The 13,219-nt window shown below is 36.4% G+C and overlaps 1 long non-coding RNA gene across 1 annotated transcript in view; it reads right to left on the bottom strand.

The window, feature by feature from the left end:
- The window catches only part of LOC136277760 (uncharacterized), a 65,987-nt gene that overhangs the window by 19,024 nt on the left and 33,744 nt on the right, over positions 1-13,219 (bottom strand). The window lies entirely within an intron of this gene.

The raw sequence follows: 13,219 nt of genomic DNA, 5'->3' as shown, positions 1-13,219 counted from the left end.
TGTGAGGGAAAAAATACAGAAGTCATCGGCGACCGGAAAACTTTTAACAACAAAGAAACCACAAGGAATTAGCGCAACGACCTTTATGTCCTTTGCGTAAAAGATTTTTCTAAAAGACTCTTTGCTTGAGATAATAACTGTTTTTGTTTGTTTCTGCCTTTGATGATATGGCAATTTTAATTCAGTGAGTCCCTCGAGAGCTCTGTCTTTGAGGGCTTAGAACCACCTCAGACACGCTTGATAAACATGTTCAAATTAGAGCTTGGACGGGATGCCGACAAAGGCTCCTCGCGACCGCCTCTTCTAAATTAGTGATCAACTTCTTTCGATTGTCTAGCGAGGTATTACTGCAGTGTGTTGTTTTTTCGCTATTATGAACAGAAGGAAAATAACTCTTGCCCGGCCTAATTGCTTTCACAACAGTAACTCAAGGCTTTTAATTATCGCAGGCCCACCGCGCATTAGAAGTCGAAGCCAGTTATCGAAAGGTTGTTTAGGTATTTAGATCGAAGTGAAATCCATTTTTCTAAGTAGAATGCTAGGGAAGGCTTTGACGCAAGTATAATTGGGTTTGCATTTAACGGCTTACGATAATTATCGAGGCGTCTCGTTTAATGATACATAATGGTTCTCAAAATATTCCTTTTTCCCTACTTATAACTCACATCAGGGGGTTCCCCTTGCACTAAAGCACGGCCAAAATTGCACGGAGACATTGCGGAAATCTCGAAAAATTACACTTAGTTGTGTTTGCAAATTCAAGCCGTATGCGTGAAAGCAAAACAAAGTTTTAAACCCTTAGGGCTTATGGTAGAAAATATTTCACAAACAAAAGAAACTGAATTCATAGCTTCTCAAGATTGTCTGAGGGTGCATTCATGCGTTAGGACCCACACGTATTTACTCATTGTCAGTCTCCCTAAATATCGACACCGACTAACCGCGTCCAAAAGTTAATGTAGGTCATTAAAATTACAAGAAGTTTTTGAAAAAGAAATGGTCTGAGCCAGGAAAAAAGATAAAACTTTTTTTGCCGGGCTTTAAGCTTTGTCCTTTTGATAAACCTTTTTTCCTGATGCAGACGAAAAATTGAAAGCAGAGATGTTCCGTTTATAGGTTCCTACATCCTACGCAAAATGCTTAAGCTTTTTGTTCGTACCGCAGCGGAGGAAACGTTGTTTTTTTTTTTTTTGGCTTCTGCTCGCGGTGCCTTGTAGCGGAGATTCGTGACACAGTCAAATGAATGCCCTGAGGACAATTATAAAACTGTATATCGTTTAATATTATCAGATGTAGGTTAAGATGTTTCCACGATAAAATTATAGCCCGCGACAAAACGTCAGTACGATCTTACTAAAATTTTTGTTAGGGAGTTCTGCGGTTCTTTTAAAACTTTCGCTTCAACTGTTCCATCTTTTAAGATAGAACAAAAATATTAATTCTTGTGTGACAATTAATTCCCGCAGATGGTTCATTTTTTTTCTATGTCCTTTTCATCCTCTTCTTGCCAAACAAAGAGAGTCGTTTTAAGATTCCTGTGTAAGGAAAAAGGCATACCTTTCGCTCATCAACTTCCAATACGAAAACAGCTGTGCCCAGGTGCGGATAACATCAAAGGATTTGGCTGCGACTTGCCCAGCCCCTCAACTTAACCGATACAAAATATCTGACTAGAGCGCTATCTTCAATGAGTTAAACCTGTTTTAAGTAAACATATCTATTGAAAAATCGAGTTAAGTGAGATCTTGATAAAAGATTAAGAAAAATTAGTAAGACAAGGAAACAAACGTTCTTTATCACTGAATTTTCAAAACCACACTTAATTTGTGTTCGGTATGATTTCCTTCTGTAGTTGGGGAGATGAATGAAATAAGTTGATCGAAAGTGAAGCAGGGAAGAATGCTGAAAATTATCGAGAGATATATTTAAAAATAAAGAATCACTTTCGAACTGAGTACCTAAACTTTCGTTTAAATGAAGTAACTTACGAGGGTCGAAAGTTTGGACAAAAGCTTACATAATATAAGTAAATAAAAAGTCAAAGATTCGAGACACGGTTCCTCTATTTTCTTGTCGGGGAGACGCCCTTTCAAAAGAGAAGTTCTGGAATAATTTTTACTAGATTTTTGAATTAAATAAACAATGAATATAATATTTCGCAAAGGAAAATTTTCATGAGAAACATCGAGCATGAATGCAGATTTTTGCGAGGGCAGATTTGATAATCATAATTCAAACTGTACATTAATTCAAACTTTTCAAGAGAGTAGCCGAGCTGAAGTAAATAACATACAGTAACCTCTCGCCCACAGCGATGGCGAATGGCGCACCTTGAAAAATCGTGGGTCTTCGCTAAACTTTTCACCCGATCTAGCAAATGTATCAGCCTTTCTGTAGGGTCTTTTAAAAAGTCTCGCATTTCTTACAAAGTCATTTAAGTCTGGGATTCGTTATTAGTCGAGGTTATAGGTCTAACGGAAGCTTGATTAGCCCAGGATTATCTTTTTGAGCGAAGAAATTCTGTGTATTATTGCTGTTGTTTGAAAATATTGTAATGTAGGGGGTGAGTTATCACAAAAACGAACGCATGTAAGTGGAAGTATTACTACTCTATTCGATTTTATCGTGTTATTATCAGCAGCTTACAAAATTCTCATACAGCGCGCGACAGTAGAAATGTAGACTATAGCTAAAAATAATTGTCACTCTCGATCTCGGCTTTTCAAACAAGGATCACAATGTTCCGCGAGTTTCGTATTCATCCAGCATTCGCCCAACCCCTTCAGCTGGAAATCATTGATGCACATGTTTGAAATAGCCCTTATCAGCTAAAATAGATTTCGATGAGGACAAACAGCGTCGTATGTTTACAATTTCCTAATAGGAAACAGCTAAATGTCACCATCATCGAAGGTCGTGGCTTTCAAATTTAAATTAACAATTTTCATCTATTTCACATTCGATTCATTCCATCAAGGCGATAACAGAGTTTTCACTGTACCAATTTAAGAAGACTGTAAGGCGGTTGTCGAAAACCCAGCTAAATACACATAACTCATCGATAGTCGTGGCTTTGAAGTTTAAATTAACAATCTTGATCTGCTCCAAATTCAATTTTCCGACCCCAACAGGATAACCGAGGAAGTAATGAGTGTGGCAAAATATTTAGTCCTCAGGGTACTCGGACAAAAACGAATACTATTTTTAACAAATGTGGGAGAGTGTGTTTATGTGAAATTGCAGAATCAATACGACGGAAATCATAAAGGGGAGTTTTTACTGAGCGAAAATGGCGTAACTGCAAAAACTTAGCAGTCATCGAAACATTAGTAGCCTTCTCATTTTACCACTAAAGATAAGCTTAAAAGCCTGCTTAAAAGGAAAGAAACTGAGTCATCTTTTTCCGCTATAAACAGCGCATCGAGAAAATGAAACTTTCCGGCGCAGACATCTGAAAGCGTAGCCATAGCTAACTGCCTATTCTGTTCTTAGCCGCACTCCATTCATCCTGTTTGAGTTTAAAAGCTTAAGTTTGAGAGGCGCAGATAAAAAGAAGAAACAAAACACAGACAAGGCGACGCCTCATACACGCGCACCTTCCGGCTTGAGTGGGAACTTCAGTGCCTCCTACACAAAACCAGAACACATAAAACGCTCATAGAATTCATCTTCATTGAGAAGAAAAGTTTACGCCGCGCCAAACACCTTGTCCACTACAAAATACTCAGAGCAAACACTGGGCGATGCGTTTTTCTCTGTGGAGAATTGAAAATTAAGTTGACGAATTCGGCGTGTAAAAACAAGACTTGGTTTAGAATCTGATGCCCTTGGTTAATTTTCCTCATCCAAGGTCAACTAATGAAGCTTTACCTAATTTGATCTCAGAGAATTATGGAACGAGATAGGCATCTTAATTCTCCTAACGAGTTAAATCAAATTCTAGGCTGTAAACTGGTAAGAAAATCGAACTCAGTAATCATTAACTATTCGATTTACAGTTACTCATTGTGTCCGTAACTTCAGATTGCTAGTAATGGCGTCTTGAGTTGTTTGTTGAGATTCCACAGAAAAAGAAACAAAACATCTTGAAAACAGGATTTGAATTCAGTGCTATGACCTGAATGTTAAAAACTAGAGACAGACGAAATCAAATGATAATTGATTTAAAATGATAGCTCTATTAACCTAAACAACAAGCATTAATTTAATAAATTCATTACAAAGTTTTCACAATAGTAACTTAATTTAATTTTTTCCGGCTGTCGGAAATCAAATTGAATTGTGAACGTTGTAAGAATCTTTCCACAGTCTAATCATATAACATTTGCTTAACCATGTACTAAGTCTTCAAAGAATTTTATCTATAAAATCACACGAATTGTTTCCAAAATAACGATACTCTAAGAATGCAAGTCATGTGAATGCTGCTCGATAGCTTTCGTACTCAGACTAGCTGTGTACACATTATTTCTCTCTTTATGAGAACGCCCAATTTATTTATTTATTTATTTATCTATTTTTTTTGCGATCTAAGCCTGAAAACGTTCTAACATGTTCTTAAAGTTGTGTGGTTTAGTATTTCAATAGATCAGTTCGGACGTGAGTTACTTGTTCTGTTAGACCACAGTTTTACATTAATTTCTTTTACCTTTATCAATACTTCCCACCAAAAAAAAAAAAGAAAAAAAAAACAGAAATAAGTAAAATAAAGACGTTCTTAACTGACTCTCAGCCTGGGTATGTTCTTAGCATGTTGTTAAAATTTTCGTTAATCTCAGCCTGAACGTTCTTTTAAAATGGACCTTATAAAGGAAAAGAGTGTACTCGATAGATTTGGTTTAGACGTTCGAAGTGTTGTTTTTTTTTGTTAGAATCGTATAGCAAAACATGATTAACAGTACCTCCTGAAAATTATGTGCAATAGCTTTTATTTGAAAGATGAAAAACCTAGGTTTCCACAGACTCTCAAAGTAGAACGACACAGTTCAACATAATAAACAGTACCACATAATGAACGAACTGTGTAATAGTACTATTCAGTCTGTGGATGATATGGCACTGGCGACTATTCGGGTGAAACCTTTCAAATGGTACCGTTTATCATGATGTACAAAGTGGTTTTAACCTTTAAGCCTGTGGATAAAACCTTGGTATTTTTAACCGTTCAAATGAAAGTTGCTGAACAGTTCTTACAGTTGTGTTATTATGCTGTACAAAGTGGTTCTGACTTTTAAGTCTGTGAATGAAACTCTAGGAAAAACCCATTCAAATGAAAGCTCCTAAGGAGTAATTCCAGTTGTATCTTTTCCTAATACAACATTTTCCAAACTGTAAAGTCTTTTAATGAAACTTTTGCGCGTGACTATTCAAATGTACAATTCGGTTTTGTACTTCTTCTTGTGAGCTCCAGTTCATCTATAATAATTGTACAAATCGTAAAGCTAAATACTTTTGAAATGACGCTGAACTTCGCCCTCTTATAAAAGCATTGCTAAATCGTTTATACGTCAAAAAAGTATTAATAAAGGTTCCCGCCTTCGTGCAAAAATACCAATGTAGATTGATAAGAACACAGCCAGCGACCCAGGGGGTGAAAAAACCGTCTCCGAACTATAACAAAGCATTTAAATCAACCACGAGGGTCTCGTCAAACCACGTGCGGCAGATAAATCAGACCACGGTTAGAATCTCCGAAAGGTGTAAAGTTATTGTGCACAATTAATATAAAGATGAAACAATGGCAGAAGAACACAAATAAAAAGGACAATGGAGTGAATAAAGCAGCACTTGTGAGAGTAAACTTTGATGTGGTCTGCTTCAAGTGGCATAACATGGCAAAACAACTGGTTTCTTAACTTGTGGAATTAATCACTTTAAAGTGTTCAGGTGGTAAGGTTTAAGTCTGAAAAAGCACATAATCGATACGGTAAGTAAATAATACAGTTATTAACTTTTATAGCATTTAAAACCTATTTAAAGGTATGTTTAACACGAAAAAGGTTTCCAATTCGAATCATGAGGTAAAGTTTCGTAGACTGGTTAACTCGCGCAAGAAAATTGCATTGTGCAATAATTGGGCAGCTACTGTCCTCTTCTTTGACAAGAAAACATATGTTATTTCAGACTTAAGTAAATTTCATTCTTCTGAGCACAATGCCGAACAAATAAAGAACGATTTTCATCAATTCATCGCACGTGCTTGAGGGAAACAAATAATCCAGCCGCTATTTAAACAAATGATTGAATTCTTAACAAACTCCTGTTCAAGTTAATAAACTCTCAAATAATTGAGTACTTAGGCGAGTTAATCAAGGAGCTCGAAATGGCCGGCCATCAAATAACAAGGTAAATAAGTAACAAAGACTTTGTAAACAGCGCTCTTGACATCATTGCAACTGCTTTGAATAGAGGAACAAGGTTGCCATATGATATACCGAAAAAGGACTCCATTGTCCTTTCAAGCTAAAGTCATCTCTTAAAATCATCCTCTTTTCAGTTGTAATAACAGTATATGTGTGTTTCATTGAAGTCGTTTGTGGATGTATCATTCGTAATACAACAATTGTTAACGGTCTTGTTTTAAAACAGTTTCATCGCCAAGTAAACAGTTTTATCCTTCGAACAAGCTTAGATAAACCGAATCAATAGTTTGCCAAACTTTCTTGAAAATGTCTCCCCCATCGGACAAAATCCTTGCTCTTTTAAAGGCCTAAAAAAACTGTCCCCCTTTCAATTCATTAATGAAACTTGCCTGCTACACTTGTTCAAAAAATATCATTGAAGTGTCATGTATGCCTTCGGTCATGTACTGTTTTCATGCTAATTCTTTTAAATTTCTCAAAACCTGGCAAATCAGCTTTTGAACAAGATTTGATTTGACAAGAAAAGACAGCATATTTTGTCATCTTTGACCAATTAAAGTTATCGTGAAAAAAACTTTTTGGTGTAAATGCAGTTTTCTGCCCTTCCTTTTCAGTAAGTGGAGTTGAAGCTCCGTAGATATATTTCAAATTAAACAACATTAATCACTGACTTTGGTTTTTTTGTCCTGTGGGTGTGTGGTGCCAGGAGTTGACAGCGTTCTCGTTTTTGAAAAAAAAAAAATGAGACATTTAAGTCTTAAGTTACCTGTATCCAAGACTATCAAAAGCAAATTTTTGAGTTAACTTCACAGATTGAGTGGTTGTTGATGAAACATGCACGTTACAAACAGTTATAGCCGCTCCATCCACGAAACGCCCAAAATCGTAACAGTAAAACGCTGGATAAACCGACAATTTATATGGAAAAATCGATAGAAGTGATTTTTGTATTCATAAAAAATAGGAATGGATCTGAAAGATTTGTGAATGACTGGATTTCCAATGGCCTCGGCCACTTTAGCTCTTTACACCCTAATATCAGTATGCAGATTCTCCATACTGTTCTTTACAGATTTCTTAAGGTGCTGACAAGGAGAATTTGCTTAACAATCAAGAGCTTCTTCAGTTGGTGATCATTTCCTTCATTCTCAGCACCTTATCGTGTGATTCAGTGGTGAAAATTGAAGAGGGTCGTTATTTATTTAGGCTGGTGAAAAAATCGATGGAGAATTCATTTTTATTTTAAAATATCAAACAAATTTAAACACGATTTTTTAGAAAGTGAGCAGCGGAAAACAATTTCTACTTCCTTTCGACCTCATTTTGAGCTTGTGCACTTTTTTCAACACCAGGAGTAAAAACTAATTTATTTTCGTTTGTTTGTTGGTGTCATCGGTAGAAACTTGATCGAAACAAAGCTTAGGAATCAGGCATTACTTATCGCCTGGGGATAAAGGGGGGGGGGGGTCGGGATTACATGGTTTCAATTTAAGGGGGGGTCGGAGATTACATGGTTTTATGGGGAACAGAGTGGGAATAAGTCGTCGCTAACAGAGTATAAAGGGGCACTTAAGAGAATTGCCTGCCAATAAAACAGGGGGAGGGGGGAGGGGGGAGGAGTGAAATCGTATGAATATTACAAAGCCTTATGGGAAATCAGCGGGTAAATTTTATTGTGACACAAACAAAATCCTCAGACCTCCTCTTCCCCCAGACGATGAATAATGACCGGGGTAAGGTTCTCCAATCGGCTGTCTAATAGGTAATATACGGAAAATTGCCATTTTGCCACTGACTGAATGGCTTGGATGTGGCGACTAAAAGATTCGTCCTGCTTAGCATGTTGAATTACTCATTGGACTTGAGACTTACCCATTCTTAACCAATCGCTCTCTTTTACACAGTTATATTCCAAAATCTATATCACAAGCTATTTAAGAGTCATCGTTAATTAGTCCATTCGTTAGTGATTGTACGATTCGTAATGGTAATAATACCGAGTGGAGCTCAATTCGGTCTGTAATCATACGAGTGATTAACAAAAACGGACGACCACAAAGATGTCCGATTTGTTAATCACGAGTTTGATTACAGACACAATTGGTCGACACAAAGTCCTGTTACCAATTAATCAAAACTATAACAAAATTTGAGAAAGAAACTAAACATCGGTTGTATGTTTTCATAAAAAAAAAAACAACAGTTAACTCGGCGAAATGCGAGGCAACACCGCACACACATGACGCATTCTGTCCAATTACACGGGCATGACGTGTTAACTGTCCCTTTGACTGTCCTATTATACTGTCCAATTACGGGCACAACGCGTACACTGTCATATTGGTGCTCCAATCGGGCTGATAGTAACCAAACACGTTCGAGAACGTTGTTATAGCTTTGATTAATACATTTACACTTCGAGAATGACGAATTTTTCGAACGCTGCTGCGTAAGCGGGAAAAAAAATCTCCCTTCCTATCAGCGTTGGATGGCGAGCGTGGCTCTTGCAAACTTTTCCCGCTTCAAAATAGAAATAAACCAATGAAAACACTTTAACATTCCTAGTTCCTAGGTTGCCAGGGCTGTTTTCAATTTTCTTCCCAGTGTGCCGCAAATTGAAGTGTTTGTTCTTGGTTCATATATGCCCCTCACAAAAACTCCCCCGCGTATGCCGCGTTTTTTAAAAGAAAAAAAAATTTTTGAGATAATAAATCAAGGCAGACAAGGACTGGAGCTAGTTTAAGTAATAATTAATCACAGGACACTAACGATAATGAACTGAATAAGCAGACTGATTGGGAAGAGCTGGAAATTAACAGCGGTCACAATATGACCAACGCACAAACATTTGCAAACCCTGCAGAAGATCCCGCCACGAAGTCTTACCCTCTTTGATTTACAATTACCCGTCAAAGGTTACCTGTGGGAGTTTTAATTTCATTTACTCTTTAACTCCCAAGATCTGATTGTTAATTCTCCCTTCCAGCTGCTTAACATTTCCTTGTAAATTAGTTATGAGAACTTGGTGCTAGATCAAGATAGAAGCTTCTACCTGATGAGTTCGAATATTCTCATTACCTTTTTGCTGATTTATGTATGGATATTATAGGGAGAAGTTTCATGTTGATCACTTCTGGGAGTTACAAGGTTAAGGCACTCCAAAAGTCGCTTTCTTGCGTAATTACATCGTCCAGTTAAAAAAAAATTTGAAATCATTTGAAGATACAAGAAATTAGTGAGATACTTTTAACGTCGACCCGTTTTTTTTTTGTTTTTTTTTTTACAGAATTTGGTCTCAAAACGTTCAAAAGCCGATCGGTCTTCGCAAGAGATAATGATTGTCTCATTATTTTCTGTTGGTGTTAGTTAACAAACACTTCACTAGGATCGAATTACCAATTCTCCGCACCATCTCTTATACATTTCCTATAAAAGTAGCCCTATAAATTTGATTTAAATCGACCGGTATTCTACAGACTTGGTATTTTTATTATTTCTTTTTCCTTAATACTTGAAAATATAGAGATATATATTTGAGGGAAACGCCTTTTTGGTCGTTCCTGCTGGTCGATGGGTTAAAACAAGACATTACATATTCCTTATGTCAACCGAACGTATGTTTATTAACAAAAAGCGGCTGTAATGTTTTTTCCAACAATCAAGACCTTCTCACAAACGAAAAGTTTGCGCTAACTTGAAATCAAATTAGCGAGCAACTCCACAATTTAGTCGTTGCAAATCTGGAAAAAAAAACATTTCGCCAATGGTCAAAATATCGCAGTTCGCTTCTTTTAGCGGCGAACAAAGCTAAACCAAAAAATAAATGAATGACGACCCTTTAATTACAAATCAAATCAACAACAATTAATAACCAAGATTTAATAAACTGGTTAAATACTATTTTGCATAGGACCTTTATATCCCGTCGCACCTTGTCAAAACTTGTCGGATTTTTCATTAAAATTTCACACTATATAAACTTTCCAATTAGTTCTTCTACGTCAATGAGGTTCTTTTCCTTTGTTTCTGCTTTGTAGGAAGCGATGTAAATTTGTTTTAATTACTTTATAAGACTGCTTTCATTTCGACTTGCAGCAAGCCATGTTAAAAAAAAAAAAAAAAAAAAAAAAAAGATTACTGAAATGAAGATTGTCAACAAGATTAATTATTGGTGGTGCCGTTTTTACAAATTAAGACATTTGCTCTCGTTCACGGGTCGCGTTTGTCATATTTATTGTTTGATATGTTGTGGTTTGTTTAGAGAAGGTTTCCAAGGGTCTATCTTTTGTAGAAAGTATGGGTGTTATGTTGGAAGCCAGTTCAGGCCTTAGAAACACGCTGCTCCTGTTAATTAAAACTATCCCCATGTGTTCTTTGTCGATTTCCGACTCTATTCAGGTACAAATTAAACTGTCGGCTCCGACTACTGCGACAGAAACAAGTGAACCGAAATCGCGTGAGATCTCAATGAGCACATGAATGGTTTGAAGGTGTCGTTTCGATGCTCGTAAATCTACTTTCCTCAGTTTCTCAAAACCATAAGTATGAACGGAGACAGGTGTCATTGTACCGGAGAAAAAGAAGGCGCGTTTGGGAGTGATTACTTAAAAACTTATGGGTATGGAAAGAGTCCAATACATAGAGGTAAGATTTATTTCACAATTTTTATGAATTTCAAGGATCTCTTCTATAGACTAGTCCTGCCTTGAACAGCATTACAAGAAGACTAGAGCTTACACCACCTGTAGTGAAGACAGAACTAATTAATATAAGCCTCTTCTCACTTGCAAAAGTGAAGCTTGCCTTGCTTGCCACAAACAAAAGGGGGGAACAAATGGACGAGCAGGACTTCACATTTAAAACTCCGTTTTATTTTCACGTAATAAAAGTAATTTTTCGCATAGATAGCGCGGAAATGTTTGTAGGTTAAGGAGAACAAATCAAACACGCTTATGTCCGAATTTAAGCTCTTCGGTGTTCTTCAAGGTCAAATTTTAGGGTTAAAATTACTTTGAGCCGAAGTTACTGGCAAGCGTTCGCCATATGAGACAACGGTTGGAACGTTGGTGTCTAAAGACAATTTATTTGCATCGTAAACTGGTTTTACTTACATGTTAATCAGAAAAATATCAGAAAAAACATTAATTAACATATCATCACACTTTTACAAAAATATGGCAGTGCGGACTTAGGCAAATTTCATTCATCCGGCTATACACGAGGACTGAGTAAATTGTTGAGAACTATGATAAAGGCACTCTATCCTCAAAGTATAGTTTCATTATTCTCAAATCATTCGAAATATTAGTTATCCTAGGTTGCGCAATTTGTAAGTTATATTGTGTCAGTATCTGAATTTTTTACTTATCAGGACATGCAATCTGAAACATTGAACTCTTAAGATTCAATAAGCAATTCTCCTCTCTGGATCATGCAAATCTCCGTAGCAATGAGTTAAGAGACTTCGATTTTACATCAAGATATTAAGATAACACTCTCTAAGTGATAAGTTTGTCAATTCTCATTACCTGTTTGCAGTATTGACATTGTTAGGAGAAGCGATCACAGCTAATGGGTTAATTTTAGATGTAAATCTAATGGTCGTTTAGAGTTTTTACGGATTTCTTACGACTCAATGATTAACACTGTGTCAGGTTTGCTTCGCAGTCCTGCATTTCCTTTCACGCGTCGACAAAATACGAAAAAAAAAAGACTTAGGGCAAAACTACGGTAGCTTGAAATATAAAAATAAATTAATTCTTATTTCTTAATTAGCCTAACAAAATTGCTTTTCATCTTAGGACCGAAAGTGAAATAGTTCGATTTTTTTTCCGGCAGTATTTGAATCGAAGATTCCAAAATACGAAATAGTTATATTAACAACAATATAATTCATATTATTCAGGGACACTTCATGGTTGATCAAAGTTTCAAGAAGTAAACCAAATATGATAGTTACTATGTAATCGACCAAAGTTCAGTGATAAAACCACTTCAAGTGTGGCCGGACTCTGACGATATCGACTTCAACAAAACACCCTCATTTACCATAACGACTCTTTCAAACGAGTGTGTTCCTGGTGTAATTGACAGCCCGTGTCTAGGAGATCAGGCGAGAGTTTTCATGCAGAAATTCGAAGTTTTCATTAGTTAACTCAAAGAGGTGAAGTTTAAGTAACAGCACATGGAGGCAGGAGCGTAGATTGTCGATAATCGGTGTTTTAAAAAGCTTCTCTAAGATCTTAGATATCAAGAGAGCGAAAATATTTATAATCAATAATGATAAATTGTTAGTAATCATAGATAGACATTAAAAAGTGAAACGGAAGGAAATGGGAGGGGCTTTATGAAGACAGTAGAGGGGAGGGGAAGGGTTATCTCGCTCTCTTTCCGGTTTCGTGGGTTTGCGGTTTACAAGCCCCGCCGTTAAACACTCAAAAGCAACAGACACGTGCCATATTCATCTACGACTAAACGAATAGAATTATTGTTTAAGGGTTTTTTTTGTGATATAGAACTAGAGTAATGGTTAACACACTTTTCTCAAGGATATACTACAGTTTTACGAGTACCTTTTGAAAAGCAACTTCCGATATCAGTGAGTTTTTATTTCTCTTTATAAGTGTGAATGTCAGTTGGAGTTAACTGATTCCGTGTTAAATTTATAAGTTATGAAAGAATAATGTGAGGTGTGAAAATTGAGATTGGGACAAACGTTTTGCAGAACAAAAGCGTTTAGTTTTAACTATCTTTGCATGATTCGTGTTTAGTTTAATAATTTGTAATGGAAAACAGGCTGTCGAATATCTATTTCTCAAAGTGCTCTTAAATAGATAGAAAGCGCGTCTGTTCTTGTT

This window comes from Pocillopora verrucosa, chromosome 13, assembly GCF_036669915.1.
Source record: "Pocillopora verrucosa isolate sample1 chromosome 13, ASM3666991v2, whole genome shotgun sequence".
NCBI lineage: Eukaryota > Metazoa > Cnidaria > Anthozoa > Scleractinia > Pocilloporidae > Pocillopora > Pocillopora verrucosa.
Note: the sequence above shows the minus strand (reverse complement) of the source record. Positions and strands in the feature narration are given on the sequence as shown.